The 17,647-nt window shown below is 35.0% G+C and overlaps 1 pseudogene; it reads right to left on the reverse strand.

Annotated features, from left to right (window-relative positions):
- Window positions 1–37: 37 nt before the first annotated feature.
- On the reverse strand, window positions 38–14,905 carry LOC148210779 (uncharacterized; annotated as a pseudogene).
- Window positions 14,906–17,647: the final 2,742 nt, after the last annotated feature.

The raw sequence follows: 17,647 nt of genomic DNA on the forward strand, positions 1-17,647 counted from the left end.
TCATTCTCTTTAATCTGAAATGGAGCTTTGGTCCAGATTAGTGAGCACCACAAACTCCCGAGTGTGCTTCTTCTAATGCCTTAGCAGATTCTTCCTTTCCCAAACATCGAAGGAAGAGGCCTTCCAATGAACGACGGTAAAGAGTATCTTTGTAGTAGATAAATCGAGCAGCTCTTCTACGTATTTCAGTCTTATGTCGGAGATCTACTGGAAGCTTTCTATGTTGAAGATAATCTATAATGGATTGTCGCCAATCTTCTTCTTCAATGATGCAAACTGATATAGCATTTGCTTCTTGATGCTCACTTTCGATTGGTGGGGTGACCCATTTTTGGCAGAGTGAAATGTGCAACGTCTCATCTTCTGAAACCGTAAGAGCAGTAGCCAAATTTGCTAGGGCATCTACCTTTTTATTCTCCGAACGAGGAACATGCTCTAGTGTTACACCATTAAACCTCTCCAGTAGTCGTCTCGCATAAACAAAGTAAGGCTTAAGGTCTTCGTGCTTCACATCATACTCCAGCAGAAGTTGGTTGATTATCAACTTCGAATCGCTGTAGATCTCAATGTATGTTATTCCGATTTTTATGGCAATTTGAAGTCCTATGATGAGCGCTTGAAATTCAGCAGCGTTGTTTGAACACAATTAACCAAGTGTGAAGCTATAGGGTAACATATGTTTCTCAGGTGAGACAAAGAGAACACCTGCCCCCACTCTATTTCTTCGTGCTGCACCATCAAAGTACATGGTTTAAGGTTCCTTTATTTCAACATAGAATACTTCTTCATCAGGCAAGTCCTCGCACAATTTCCAATCTGATGGGACTGGATGATTCGCTAGGAAGTCCGCCAATGCTTGCCCTTTCATTGCCTTTTGCGGTACCTAAACAATATCGTACTATTGGAGCAAAATTGCCCATTTTCCCAAACGGCCCGAAATGATCGGCCTAGACAAGATATATTTCATTGGACCAGCCTTAGCAACTAGATGCACCATAAAGGCTTGTATATAGTGCCTTAATTTATCGACGACGAAGAAGAGAGAACGACACATCTTCTCAATTGGAGAGTAGTTTAACTCAGCTCCGATCAAGATTCTGTTGGATCGGTATGACAACCCTAGAGGGGGGGGTGAATAGGGTTTAATTAAACTTTATAAATTTTTACTACGGTGGGCCCAAATTTAAACAAATAAGTAAACTTTTTAGGAACAATTAATTTTGTCACAAATTAAACAATAAATTAGAAATACAAACACCCTAATTAATTTCACCACCCAAATAATTCAAATATAAACATTGAGCATAAATATGAATAACAAATTCGAACAATTAATTTTATGCAATTTGTAATAAAGAAAATTAATTGCAAAAATTAAATAGAGTAGGGTTAGAGAAAATGACACCGGAAATTTTATAGTGGTACGGCAACAACCGGCCTAATCCACTCCCCAAGCGCCTCTTGGGTATTCGATTAAGAAACTTTGACTCTTTCCACGGTAGGAGTCAAACCGGTATAAAACCTTCTTTTCCAGGAGGAAGAAGAAACCCGATCCTTTCCAAGGTTCAGGATCAAACCGTTACAAATGCTCTTTTTAGGGCTTAAGAGCAACCCTTACAAAGGATATGAAATTTGAGAACGAACTTACAAACTCTCTCAAAGAGTGGGTATACAAATATTTGCTCACAAAGTTGTAAGAAAAAATTCTTACAAATAAAAGCCCTCAAATTGGCTAAAAGAAATAAAATTGGAAGCTCAAATATCTCTCAAATAAAAAATCTCCCTCAAGAATATAGAACAAAAATTGAAGCTTTGAAGAGAGATTAACAATGTAGACATTTGGAGAGAAAATTGGGGAGAATGAATTGTGTAAAATGTTGAAGGGAGTGGGGTTTAAATAGGTGAGGAAAAGTTGAAAATAAATTTGAAATCGAAATTGAATTTGGGCGATTAGATCTTTAATGATTGAAAATCAAAGGTTGAGATTTAATTGAATAAAATAATAATAAATAATAATAATAATATATTAAAAAAAACCCTCCAACGGTAATCTTTCTTTTTTCTTTTTTTTTTTCTTTCTTTTTTTTTCAATTAATGGGTTGTCAGCCAAGATTTGACTCTTTTTTATTCGTACAAGTTACCAATGGTAACTTTGTTTTGTTCTCTTTCTTTTTTTTTTTCATTTCATTTATTTTTCCTTTTTTTTAACAATACAAATTACACCTCATGTCGCTTTTTCAATGACCGTTGCAATGACTCAACTACCACGTCATACACTTTGTGTATTTTTCCTTCCGACTTCCTTCTACCATAATTTCTTCGTTTGAGCTCCATTTTGGGTAATTCAAAAGACGTTGGAATCCTTATTTCGAGCTCTATGCTGTGGACACTTCAAAATACTAAAATTGTCAAATAAAAAAAATATGTATTATCACTAAATCATATAATATTATTGAAACTCATAATAAATTTATGTTCTATAATAATAATTCTTACACACCAAAACCAATTAATACTAAGTGTGTTTGTTATCATCAAAACATTAATTAATTAAATTAATTAATAGAGATTAAGGGTCAAAAAGCCAACAGATTATACTCAAGTAATAAAGGTCTCGTTCTTTCCCTTTTTCTCCTTCTTGCGCCAACAATATTCCGAGCGATCTTTCTTACGCCGTGATATATAATATCAACGGCTTTCCTGCTATGGGTGCACCTAAGACATGTGGATTAAGCAAGTATTTTTTTATGCTTTCAAAAGCATTTTCACATGTTTGATCCCACTCGAAACTTGTATCCTTCCTCATCAATCTCTGGAAAGGTTGGCATCGGCCAGTTAGGTTGGAGATGAATCTCCTGATATAGGCCAGACGACCCTGAAGGCTTCTCAGCTCATGTAAGTTCCTAGGTGTTGGCATTTTTTGAATAGCGTCAATCTTTGACTGATCAATTTCGATTCTCCGATGTCTTACAATGAAACCAAGGAACTTTCTCGAGGTAACTCCGAATGCACACTTGAGAGGATTCATCTTTAATTGATACTTTCTCAAGCGATCAAAGACTACTTTTAGATCCCCCAGATGATCTTGTCGCTTTTTGGACTTAACCACGAGATCGTCAACGTAACATTCAACATGTTTATGTAGCATGTCATCAAATACCTTTTGCATGGCGCGCTGATAAGTGGCACCTGCATTTTTTAGTCCAAAGGGCATTACCTTATAACAATATATCCCTTTCGGAGTTCGAAATGCTGTCATTTCTTCGTTTTCGAGTGTCATCTGAATTTGGTTGTATCTTGATGATCCATCCATGAAAGATAAGAATTCAAGTCCTGTAGTAGCATCAACCATGATTTCGGTGATTGGTAATGGAAAATCATCCTTGGGGCATGCATTGTTTAAATCACGAAAATCAACGCACACACGAAGCAGGTCATTCTTCTTTCTCACAGGAACAATGTTTGCTATCCATGTTGGCTATTTCACTTCACGGATGAAACCCGCCTCTACCAATTTATTGACCTCAACGTCGATTTGAGGTATAAGTTCTGGTCGAAATCGACGTTGTGCTTGTTTCACTGGCCGATATCCTTGTTTAATTGCAAGGTGATGGACTGCCACTTTTGGATCAAGTCCTGACATTTCTTTGTATGACCAAGCAAAAATATCTATTTATGTGGTGAGTAGGTTCATATATTTACTTTCTTCATCACGAGTAAGTGACGCACTTATGAAGGTTGGACACGGATCTTCTATCGTGCCAAGATTTACTTCCTTAAGTTCGTCAACTGTTGGCTGGTTGCCATCTTCCAATGACGATGGGGCTTCTTCGACATCTTCTTCAGATGTTTCAGTGTCTGAGGCCTCTTCAACAGTAACATGGCAACATTCGGCCTTATCTTCCTCGTATTCTTCACTCTCATCCACCGGTTTCGTTAGGATGATAGTATGCGGCTTCACCTTCAAAGAGCCCTCCGTACTTACAAAAATACGAGTCCTTCTTCTCATTCTGCAGGGAACACTACTACAAATTTCTTTATCACCTTTCATCTCAGTAAGTTGCCTCTTTTTTGAAGCTTCTCCTGTCCCTTCATGTCTCAGGCGTTCGAAAACTGACGCAGAATATTTGTCCATATTTTTCGCTGGTGTAAAGCTTAGTCTTCGGAAAACTGAAGGTCGTTTAGAAGAAATAGGTACACGTGAGCTTCCTTCTTCTCTTGTGGCCGTGCTTAACCTCTGAAAAGCCGAAGTGCGCGTAGAACTAGAAGCTGGATATAAAGCTTATTCTTCTGCGGTACCGGCACCTAATCTTTCGAAGATCAAAGAGCGTGCAACTGGCGGTTTGATGCGATCTAACGCAGAAACCCTTTGGTTAACACTTTCTTTATTTTTTTCAAGGTCGTCAACTTCTTCTATCGTAATATGGTTCGTGTCTACGACCTTTGCTTTCCCTTTCCTGGTAATGCGAACAGGCTCTGGTGATTTATATCCAAGGCCTACTCTTGAGGTAGGTATGCATAACCCTCTTTTTGCAACTTCTTCTGGGTTGAAGAAAGTTTGGGTATTTCATCGAAGATCCTTAGGCTTTTAAACTCAATATGAGCTGTAAAATCATAGCCTGCTTTTGCCAAAAGCTTATATGTTTTTTAGTCAAATCCATCATTCGTTCACTTCTCAGGCAAGATCACTTTTATCTGGTCGTCCTCGGGCTTTTTAGTGTCTTGCTTTGTTATCTTTGTAAGAGGAGTGGTGAAGTTCTCTTTCAAGATTTCTACATCACTGATCTTTAGTTTTCCCGAGCATTCCGTAAATGGTGATTCACCCTTCTTTCGTCGAGATAAAGAGACATAGTAAAAGATAGGAGCACTTGACGCTTTCGCAACCTTCGAAGCCCATAACTTTATGGCACTAGTAGATGTTTCATTCTTTTGGACATTAGAAGTATTTACTTCTTTGATTAATCTTTTGGCTGAAGAATCTTCCAGTTGTTCCGACTTAGGTTTATCACAGCTCTTGATCAAGGGGATTTCTGTCGGTATAGTTTCCCCTATAACCTCAGTCTTCATATAGAATTTCGCATATGCAAAATGTGACTCAGCCTCTGAGAACAGGTTCATATCAGCTTCAATTTTCTTAATGTCATCTTGATAAAATTTTAAACATTGATGCAGTGTGGACGTTATTACTCCATTTCCATGAATCCAAGGGCGTCCTAATAATAACTTGTAGGTGGTCCTGGAATCTATGACATGGAATAGAGTGTTAGCCTTTAAGTCCCAAATGCTGAGTTCAAAATGGATCATGCCAATTGCTCGCTAACCACCTTGATTGAAGCCTTGGATCGCCAGTTTACTATTTGATAACTCTTCCATCGAAATGCCTAGGTGCTTCATGGTTGACTTAGGCATTATATTGACAGCTGAGCCATCATCAATAAGAATTCGGTCGACCTTTTGTTCCCAAATATATCCTGAGACAAATAACGGTTTGTTATGGGGTTTTGACCCAAGCAACAAATCTTCATTTGTGAAGCCAATAGACGTACAACATGAAGGACATGTGTTTGCTTGAGAGGCTAGCTTAGGTTTCCTCAAACTTTTATTTCTCTTTTTCTTCTGAGTTCTGCTTCTTCTTTTGTGGTCTCGATATAGGCGAGACCTTTTCTTGACGCAATTTTGTTTTTGCTTCTCCCGACGAGTTACAAGAGTTCATTCTCCTTCTCTATCCTCTGTAAATTCGTCTTTTTCTTGGGAGTTCTTCCTATGAGTCGTATGTTAGGATGAAATGGCCATAGGTTCGAGGGTCCCAAATTGGATCCAAACCACTTCGTCGTCATGAAATGAGATTGTGGACAACTGGCTGCCAGAACTTGGGATTATCGCAGCATGATTTGTTTGGGGCACTTCATCAAGATCCAGCTCAATCTTCTTTTCTCGAGCGAGCTTCAAGATTCGTTCTTTCAAAACGAAGCATTTTTCTATTGGATGACTAACGACTCGATGATATACACAATAGTTGGGATCATTTGTTTTTCCCATTTGTTCGGGTCGTTTGCATTCAGGGAGTTCTATGAGTCCCTTTTCCAGTAGTTGCTCTAACATATCTGCAAGGTCAGAATCTGGAAAAGGATAAACCTTTTCTTGTCTTTCTTCCAGAGATGAACGACGTCTTACATTTCCATCTTATTGCTTTTCTATCTTCTTTTCTTTCTTTTCCTTTCGAGGAAAATTTGAGAGGGGTCGTATTAACGACCATAGATTCCTTCGTAGAACCCTTGGAGATCTTCTCTGTACTATTCATTTTCTTCTTCTCTTTCTTCACATCTGAGACTAGAGACTCTTTATTACCTCTACTAGCAATAATTATCTCCATGTCATGAGCACGAGTTGCTAGTTCTTCAAATGTGCGGGGTTTTATCCCCTGAAGGATATAAAGAAGTCCCCAATTCATGCCTTGAGTGCACATTTCCACAGTAGATACTTCCGTGAGTTTGTCCTTGCAGTCAAGACTTAGAGCTCTCCACCGGTTGATATATTCAACAACCCGTTCATCTTTTCTTTGTTTGCAACTGGTGAGCTCCATCATACTGACGGTTCTCCTTGTGCTGTAAAAGCGATTTAAGAATTCTCTTTCAAGCTGTTCCCAACTCTTGATTATTTCAGGTTCGAGATCAGTATACCAGTCAAAGGCATTTCCCTTCAACGTTCGGACGAACTGCTTGACCATTTAATCACCTCTTGTGCCAGCATTCTCACATGTTTCGACGAAGTGAGCAATATGTTACTTGGGATTGCCCTTTCCATCGAAATGCTGGAACTTTGGAGGTTGGTATCTAGCAGGCATTCTCAGATCATTAATCCTCTTAGTATTGCGCTCTGATCATGTTTGTGATCATATCTTGGAGCTGCTGAACAGATAGCGAAGCGATCGAAGTGGAATACTGCGATTGATTTTCTTGAGCGATAGTCTTTCCCTTGTCATTTATCTTGAGAGCAGGGGTTTGACTCGACTCAGCAACATCTTTATTTTCAATCTGATTCTTCAGGGAAGCGATTTCATAGTCCTTTTCTTCCACCGTCTTCATCAGCGCAGCAAGTTTCCTTTCCATTTCAGCCATCCTTTCTTCCGTGCTGCTTGCATCAGCCATCATAACAGACATCACATCGATTTCTGGAATTTTCTCGAACTTAACAGAGAAGGAGTAGACTCGATGAACAAAGGATTCTCCTTGATAACGACCCCAACTTGAGTAGGTTTCTTTATCTGCTGCAGTATTTTCTTAGTAACAACTGGAGGTGTTTGATCTTCTCCTGACCGGATTTCTTTTGAACGGCTACGGGTGATCGGTCCTGTGTAAGAGGTGTTGCTTGAAGTAGAAGTACTTTTTACAGAAGTTTTCTTAGATGTGTTAGGGTTGACTTTTTACTGTAGAAACAAGTGTCGGTAGCCCTATTTGACCACGTTTTTGACCCATTTTCCATTATTATTTGCCAAAAAGGACGACATATTCTTAAAGTAGAACATACATAGATTATTTATGCATAAAAGTCAAACTATGGTACTTTAGGAAAAATATGAGATAAATGCGGTCAAAGTTGGAAGAAAATAACAGAATTCTGTCTTTTACAGAATTGCGTCTGGCGCATTTTTGAAGGGCAATTTGTCAAAACGCACGTTTTGATTAATGAAGGGCAAGAAATAACATTTCCCACATGTTCAAAACCGTGAGTCCAAGTCCAAGTGAGGTGGTTAGGTGAATCTCAACCCTTTTCCACCAGAAATGGAGGGGAGTTTCAACCAACCTATGGTGCTATAAAAGGAAGTCATCCATCCCTCAGCAAATCATCCCTTCCAAGCTTCATTTCATCTTCTTTTAGATGCTCTCTAGTTGTAGAACACGTTTTTAGGGTTTATGTTCATGTTCTAGTTGTTCATTTCTTCGTTTTTCACGCTTTTACCTTTCGTAGTGCTTTTAATTCGAGTTCTTATTTCCGTTTTTTGTTCATTCTGTTCTTTTAAAGTTCTTTAGCGAGTTTCAACTCCCCTCACGCTCGAGAGAGAAGAGGGTTAAGCTAGAACTCCTTGTACGGCTTATTTATTCATTTAAATTCAATGAAAAATACTTTATTTATGTTTTCGTGCATTTACTTTCATTTAATTATGTTCTAAATTAGTTATCAACCTCCTTGTGGAATGCCTTAGTCAAATGATTTGATTTTCAACACGCTTGGGATTTTGGCCAGATTGCGCCTAGCACTTTTTTGGGTTGGTTTCTAAAAACTTCTCTTTACGTCTTTTTTCCATTTGGCCAGTGGGAACGTGATTTATACACCAAAGCCCGACCTTGGGAAAGGTAAGTTAGGTAAAATAATAGGAAACCAATATGGGATGTGACTTAGGAACAAGCGCATAAAACATGGTCTTAGGCATAGGCCCTTTGACCCATAATGCAAATGAGTTGGTAGATATTCTCTAGGATTGTAATCACACATAGGAATATGATTGTAGGTTACCTTAGCCTCTGCAGCAACCAAAAGCGGTAATGAAAGAGTAGAACTCAAATCCCAAGAAAAGTCAGGAATTGCGTCTGGTGCATTTTTCCAACATAGTGTGTTTTCCATGTTTTGCATCAAAACTAAGGTAGGAGATAAGGAGGTTGAGTTTCATTAAATTGCTTGATAGTTAAAACCCCAAACAACAACATTTCACCATTATTTTCTTCCTAAATCACAATTGCATATTTGAACCATTTCACTGCATTACTTGATTTTGAAAAGCAACAAGTCCCTGAGGATTCGACCTTGGATTACTTCCGAGTATTACTTGTGACCGTGTGCGCTTGCATGAGTCTCTAATCTTTTTAAAGGTAGAGAAAATCCCAACATTCATTGTTTCTTCTTTCTTTTTCTTGAGAGAAGTTTGGGTCTTAGAAGGAGATGAGAGGTAGAGATGGTCCCACCGGGCGTGCCAATTTGTTCACACGAAATTTTCCGGAGAAATTATATTTCGTGGAGTTGAACTTTTATATTTGTAGTATGTGTTGTATAGTGGATTCAATCTCTAATCTTTTATCCTCTGATTCTTTCTCTCGAACTTGATATGAAGATTGAGATGCTTGTTCTTGAATTTGGATCGAAGTTATATGTTCTTCGAAAGTTTTCAAGTCTTCAGGTATTCAAAGTCTTCAAGTTGGTCTTCGAATCTTCAAGTCTTCAGAGAGTCTTCAACTTGGTGTGAATTCTCTCCATTCTGAAATTCTAAACCCCTCAAAATGAATGAGATCCCCTCTATTTATAGAAGTTTCCATAGGCTTTAGTGGGTCATTGGGCTTGGATAATTTTGGGCCAAACCCAATTCTTTAAATGGATTTATTTAAATTTAAATATTAATCCACTTTAATTGATGGTAAATTGAGTTTTTGGTCAAGTTTGTGAACCAAATCGATTCCAAGCCCAATATTCATATGACCCAATTACATATTTTAATTGTCAAATTATGTTTAATTTTAATTTAGAGTTAATATATAATTAACCCTAAATAAAATAGATAATGACGTGGTCGTTTATGATTGACCCAAAATTTATGGTTCTACAATCTTTTATGACAATTTGGCTAAAATTTTCTATAAATATCATTGAGTTAATCCAAACTCACACATTCGAAGAAATTCTCTCAATAGTTTATTTCTTTCACCAATACTGATCCATTGTTCTTAGCCAGGAAATCGCAAAGGTAGTTTTCTTAATTTTATTTATAAATATATTTAGGCATTAGTTTTTATTGTTTTGAAATGATCAATTAGGAAACTCGAAATTGTTAGGGTTTTATGATAATTCTCTTTTTCAAATTTCTTTTAATCGAAAGAATTTTTCTAATCTCGCCGGCGAAGTCGTCTAGCAATCATAGAAATACAACTCACTCAATGTACATGTTTTGAAGATTAAAGTTTTATAATTTTGAATTTGAAGTCTTTAATTTTTAGGATATGTGAAACTATTTTGCTTAAATTATTTAAATATGCATGTTGATTTTTTTCTATTATATTTGAATATAAAGTATGTATGTTGTTTAGACTTAAATTATGCATATATGATATCATGCATTATTATTTTAAATATAATTGTTATATCTGAAATAATAGATGATATGATTCTTGATTAAAAAAAATTGTTTATTTCAAACGCTAAAATGGTTAAAATTTTGAATTGAGTTGATGATTCGTTTTATTATCTAAATGGGATTAGAGAAATTAAGTGTAGGATTTTTAATTCAAAATTAAAGGGTATAAAATTTTAATAGTGATACAAATTATTTTTTAATATGATTAAACAAATCAATATAAATAATTTAAATAGGATTAGAGAAATTAAGTCTAGGATTTTTTAAATCAGAATTAAAGGGTATAAATAATAGAGATAAAAATTATTTTTTAATATGATTAAACAAATCAAATATAGATAACTTATTTCAAAATTTGAATTGAGTTATAAACTACCTTTCTATATTTCTAATAAGATATAATTTTGTTTTGAAAAATTTTGGATAATCTTTTATTCATAGTTTGAAAAGGTTTTAGAATTGGATTATAAATTGAGATGATGAATAAATTTTTAATATCATTCCAAGCCAATCCTAAATTAATTAACTTGAATAATAATTGACTAGCTATAGAAGAGTTGTATTTAAGCTGACCGAAAGGAAACACAATGATTGAGATTGTCTCAATTAAGTAGAGGCTAGTACCATAACATTAAAATAATTTATATAGTTATTTTATCAAATTATTTGATTTTTATGCTAAAAATTGGAACGGATGGTGTTTGCATTGTTTATTTTTCTGCTAAAATTTTAATGGTAATTTTTTCACTTTTTCAAATATTACTCTTTTATATTTCAGTAAAAATGTCTACCCTAATTTCAATATTGGTCGGGGAGAGATTGACGGGTGAAAACTATACCACATGGAAAAATAGAGAGGAAATGTCGAACGGTGAAAAATCCAACCAAGTTAGTTTTGTTCAAGAAACTCTCCCTATCATGAACAAAATTGCTTGTAATCTCCCTACTCTTCTAAATGAACTACAAGTCATTGAGTCTATGATGAAAAACAAAGGCAAAAATGATGAAGCAGCCAACTCAAGCAAGTTAAAGTGCGCACTTTCAATCTTGAGAACTGAGTCTGTAGCTTCAAACTCAGAGACTAACAATTGGAAGAGGAAAAGTAGTAAGGAGCAAAATACAACTGAAGTTGCTCCAAAACAAAAGAGAATCAAGATAGAAAAAACTGTAAAAGGAGAGTGTTTTCGTTGCAACGAGGAAGGGCACTCGAAGAGAAACTGTCCAAAATACCTAGAAGAAAAGAAAAAGTCAGAGAGAAAAAATAGCGAGGAGCATAATACAACTAAAGTTGATCCAAAAAAGAGAGTCAAGGTAGAAAAAGCATCAAAAGGAAAATGTTTTCACTGTAACGAGCAAGGACACTGGAAGAGAAACTGTGCAAAATACTTAGAAGAAAAGAAAAAGTCAAAAGAAGGTAAATATGATTTAGTGGCAGTTGAAATATTGATTAGTGGAGTATGTTAGGCCCATCTAGATAATTTGATTCCCAATCCACTAATGATGTATGTTCTTCTTTTCAGGAAAGTGATTCACACGAGCAACTACAAGGTGGACAAATGACCATACAAGAGATAGTGCCTATAATACCAAAGGAAATTGATTTCCATTTCTTGTTTAGTTGAACAATCTCGTTCTTGAATTTTATCAATAATAGTATTGTTATTTCAAAAGACGATTTTAATTCAATAATAATATTGTTATTTCAAAAAATGATTTTAAGATCTATTCAGTAAATGAAAATAACTCGTGTACCCATAGCGAGCATGTAAAAAGTAGAGACTAAATAATGATTTTTTTTTCTTACAGAAGTTTTAGTTGGGCGGTAGATTTAAATTTTAGAGCCATTTAACAAATTTGAAACTTGTTAAGGTCTAAACTGGTTGAATCCTATTTATATTATAGTTTATGTGTGTTTCCACTGTCACTTTCATTATCATTTTCTTAAAATTAAATTATTTCTTGTTGAGGAGGTAGACTCCAGTTATAAATAGAATTTTTTTTTTTTTGAAGACAAGTTATCAATAGAAATTAGATATTAAAATTTATAATTAATTTATTTCCAACAGCTTATAATTAACCACCTTGGTTTATCAAACCTATAGCCCTTTGTTATCCCTCTAATCATTGAAAATATCTTAACTATGGTTACAAATTTAATTAGCTCAATTTTTCTTTTTAAGCATAAATGGGGTGGGAATTAGAATTCAGGACCTCTTGATTAGAGACAAGTGATAATTATTGTTGAGTTAAATTGATACTGAGAATTAACTCAAATTTAATTGCTTAAATTTATATATATAGTTTCTATTTGAATAAATGACCGGCGGAGAGTGAGGCTGGTTTCGTCCAAATCAGAAAATTGTTTAGTTTTTTCTTAAAGAAAGTTGTTTAGTTTTGAGTTCGTATGATTTTATATATATTATTAAAAATATATGACATGTCCTCTACAAGAATCTTTATGTTGACGTGTCTTAAACCTCCAACGAAGGAATAGAATGCAAATAAAATAATTTAATTTATTTGTTTTGAAATTCCATTTTCTTATTTTATAGTTCATTTAATTATAATTGATATTTTACCTTTCCGTCATACACGCTTGCAATTTTTTTTCCCTTTTTATTTTAATTAATTTGAGAATTGATCTAAATTGTCAGAGAATAAAAATAGTTGTGCCACACAGCCAAGTTTGGAAAATAAGATTTCCTCTGAAAAATTTGAAAACGCTTATGTGGACCAACCTTCATACTTAACCAAAAAGTAAACTTATAAACTCCATTTAGTTAAACTTGTAAACCTCAATCTTGTGCACTCGGCAAGCTAACATGCAGTAACAAATTTTCTACCAGCACAACTGATGGTCAGAAGGCCATATTAAACCTTACCATATATAAGGTCATAAAGAGTGTCATCCTGACATCAGGTGCATAATATAAGCTCGACTTTATATCTAGAGTCGAATTCCTACTGGCTTGAGCTTCAAAGTGTTTGCTTCTCCTATACAAGTTGCCCTTACGAACCCTCAAACTCAACCCAGTACTCAATCTTTTATTATTCCGAACTAGGTCAAATCCATTGCAAATAAAAAGCATTTATCTAAAAAAGGCTTAAAATTTTAGAATAAATATTAAATCACATCAATACAATATCCCAAAAAATGTGGGACTCACAAAAGTTAACCTTGCTGGCAAAAGTCGCTACAACGGAAAAGAAAATTTGCCATAGTTTTCTTAAAGCAATCTGTTTCAAAATTTTGTACAATTAGAAATCAATTCTAATAATTCTAATAATAAATAATAGCTACTTAACAAGTCGATATAATTATTTTTGGAGTGTTATATCTCATCTACATTCTTGAATTTTTTCTTATTCTCACGATATTTTCCATGAATTTTTTCAAGAATTAGTAGCTAGAAAAGTACAGTAAACTAGAGTAAAATTGATTTCTGAATAATGTCTCATAATTTATTAAAAAGTAAATCTTAAAATATAAATTTCATATGACAAATTATCAATACAATAAACTCCAAAACATAAACACCGTCACAATTATTTGATTTTTATGCTAAAAATTTGAAGGGATGGTGTTTGCATTGTTTATTTTTATGCTAAAATTTTAATGGTAATGTTTTCAGTTTTTCAAATATTACTCTTTTATATTTCAGTAAAAATGTCTATCCTGATTTCAATATTGGTCGGGGAGAGATTGACTGGTGAAAACTATACCACATGGAAAAATAGAGAGAAAATGTCGAATGGTGAAGAATCCAACTTAGTTTTGTTCAAGAAACTCTCCCTATCATGAACAAAATTGCTTGTAATCTCCCTATTCTTCTAAATGAACTGCAAACCATTGAGTCTATGATGAAAAACAAAGGCAAAAATGAAGAGGCAAATGTTGCCAACTCAAGCAAGTTAAAAGTGCGCAGTTTCGCTCTTGAGAACTGAGTCTATAGCTTCAAACTCAGAGACTAAGAATTGGAAGAGAAAAAGTAGGGAGCAGAATATAACAAAAGTTACTCCAAAAGGAAAGAGAACCAAGGTAGAAAAAACTACAAAAGGGAGAGTGTTTTGATTGCAACGAAGAAGGGCACTCAAAGAGAAAATGTCCAAAATACCTAGAAGAAAAGAAAAAGGTCAGAGAGAAAAAGTAGTGAGGAGCATAATACAACTGACGCTGATCCAAAAAGAAAGAGAGTCAAGATAGAAAAAGCATCAAAAGGAAAGTGTTTCCATTGCAATCAACAAGGACACTAGAAGAGAAACTGTGTAAAATACCTAGAAGAAAAGAAATGGTCAAAAAAAGGTAAATATAATTCACTAGTACTTAAAATATTGATTAGTGGAGGATGTTAGATCCATCTAAATAATTTGATTCACAAGCCACTAATTATGTATGTTATTCTTTCTCGTTAGAAGGTGGACATATGATCATGCAAGAAATAGTACCTATAATGTTAAAGGAAATTGATTTCCATTTCTTATTTAGTTGTGCTGAGAATTGGAAAAAAAAATGAAAAGAAAATTGAAAAGAAAAAGGGATGAAAAAAAGTTTGGGCCATAAAACATAAAGCCCATTTAAGTTTTATGTTTTGTTTTTAAAAACGCTTTTTGTTCTTAGTAGCCGTGAACCTAAAATTGGAAGTCGTGAGAGTATTTGGGCATCCGTTTTGGGAGATTCTTGTGGTGTTTCACAGGCGGCGACTCACGCGAAGGTTTGGCACCTCGATGTCGACTCTTCACCACCTGGGGCTGTAGTATGTTCCAAGGGTTGGGCTGTTCGCCCATTAAAGCGGTACAAGTGTTGGCAACACAGAAAGGATAGATCGAGATAGATATTTTCCAAATAATTTGTTCTGGAAGCAGCAGAGTTATAGTAAGGGTAGTGAGAGTTCCAATGGGGAAGTGGAGTATTTTTACTACCACAATAAGGGACACGTTAAATACTTTTACAAGAAGTTCAAAGAAGATTTTGAGAAAGAGAACAGTACTACAAATGTTGTAACAGAAGAAGAACGGATTAAAGAGTTTCTGACTTGTGTTCAGAGGAATATATTTATACACCAGTGGGTAGTAGACACTGCAGCATCAGTGCATGTTGCTTCAGACAGACGTTGGTTCTCATCTCTTACTGTAGGTGATTATGGCTCAGTGAAAATGGGAATGAAAGTATCTCCAAGGTGAGAGGAATTGGAGATGTTTGTTTGAAGACAGTCATAGGGGCCGAGTTGGTGCTACGAAACGTCAGGTATATTCCTAGCTTCAGATTTAATTTGTTATCCGCAGGGAAGCTAGATGACGATGGCTACAACAGTGAATTTAGTGGGGGTTGTTGGAAACTCAAGAGGGAATCCAGGATGGTGGCAACAGGCTACAAGAGATCTTCTGTTTATGTTTCTGAGTTTAAGGTTGTTAGAGGATCTGAGAGACAGAGGATGCACAATAATGTAGCTGTAGATGGTTCAGGGTGAGACTAAAAAGAATCGGCAACATTGACAGTCAAGATAGATCACAAGAATCTGCCATCAGTTCAAGTACAACAACTGGGAAGTAGAAGAAAGGGAAAGGAGAACAGCTCAGTGAGGTGTTCAGTAGACTGTTGAAATAATACCCCAGTTATCAGACGATGAGCAAGCTGATGAAGTCGCAAAGGCGAGATAGTGCATTGAGGGAGAAGATTACAATTAGTGCTAAAGTTAATGGTAATGTCTCTAGAAAGGCAATAGACTTTGGTGGGAGCACCAAGTCATTAAAGGAATCTTCCTTCAGAGGTCGTTGTGTTCGATCGAGAAAAGAAGCGACATGGACAAATTAGTTCGAGTAGGAGCACGTGGCTGTGTCTCTAATGTCTGGGAGACAAGACCACGTAGAATTTCTCAGTCTCGAGGCAATCACAGACAGAGCTTGGGTAGGGTCGAGTAGTGTGGATCAGTTCGTTGATAGAGGAGTCAAAACTATGCCGCAGAGAATGTCAGGATGATGGGACATTGTTGATGCAGTGGGAGGTGAAATTGTTATTTTGTCTCCACGTGGGAGATTGTTGAGAATTGGAAACAAAATAAAAAGAAAATAAAAAAGAAGGGATGAAAAAAAGTTTGGACCATAAAACATAAAGCGCATTTAGGTTTTAGGTTTTGTTTTTAAAAAAAAACCTTTTGCTTTTTGTTTTTATTAGTCGTGAACCTAAAATTGGAAGTCGTGGGAGTGTTTAGGCATCCATTTTGGGAGATTCTTGTGGTGTTTCAGAGGCGGTTGCTCGAGTGTTCGCAACACAGAAAGGGTAGATCAAGATCGATACTTTCGAGGTAATTTGTTCTCGATTATTCTGTGAGTTTTTCATTCATGTTCCTAAGTATTATTGTGTTAAAATACTTAGAAGCTAGGGGCCTTTGTTGGGACCTCTAGGAGATATTTCAGGGGAGAGTTTTGTATTCAATCTTTTTAACAATTATTAGTGAATTATCCACATGTGAGTGGAAGACTGGACGTAGTCATTAGTGGTGAACCAGTATAAATCTGTATAGGAAATTATTTAGGTTAAATCCTATTTATAGTTTATGTATTTTCACTGTCACTTCAATATAATTTCTATGTTGTTTTTAAATACAACAAATGTGAGGGTTAAGAATTGAACCTTCGATCTCAAAAAAAGTAATTGGAATATATACTTGTGTACAATTTCTTTTTTGCAAAGGAAAAAGTATACAAGCTTAAACGATCAATATACATTTTGTACTCATTCCCTCTAAGCCTTTTGCTATTTACATTGGCCCTCATTGACCACTAGGTCGTCCACGATGGTTACTCGTGCATAATTTCAATGCTTCTTCCAAAACTTTATTATCATTTTCTTAAAATTAAATCAAATTATTCTTTTTGCATTTTTGTTAATCCTTACCAATGATTTATTAAAACTTGTAATTACATTATAATAATTTTTTCATTCAAAATCTAAATCGATGCAATCTTCAAAATTTCAAAGGTCCAATTGAAAATAAAAAAATTGATTCTTGTTTAGAAGGGAGACTCCAATTATAAATAGAAATTAGAGATAGAATAATATATTAAAATTTGTAATTACTTTAATTTCCAACTACTTATAATTAATCACCTTGCTTTATCAAACCTATAGCCCTCTATTATCCCTCTAATCATTGAAAATATTTTAACTATGGTTACAAATTTAATTTACTTGATGTCGGCAGTTAACTCAGATTTAATTGCTAAAATTTATACCGATAGTTTCTTTGAATAAATGACTAGCTGAGAGTGGAGCTAGTTTCGTCCAAAGCAGAAAATTGCTTAGGTCTATTTGGTTGGAAACTCGAATTCTATTTTTTATTTTCAGATTCCCTGAATCCAATATACATTTTTCAGGATTTGAGAGATTCGTTTTTGAAAACTGTTTTCGGATTCTGTGATCCAAACAGTGAGAATTTTTAAGATGCATAATTACATTAAAAATGATAAAAACTTTGATAAATATATTACTTCGTATTATAAACTTTATGTTTGTTAAAATTAAATCAT

Source organism: Momordica charantia (assembly GCF_013281855.1).
Source record: "Momordica charantia cultivar OHB3-1 chromosome 6 unlocalized genomic scaffold, Mcharantia_2.0 BLBB01000006.1, whole genome shotgun sequence".
In the NCBI taxonomy this organism is placed as follows: domain Eukaryota; kingdom Viridiplantae; phylum Streptophyta; class Magnoliopsida; order Cucurbitales; family Cucurbitaceae; genus Momordica; species Momordica charantia.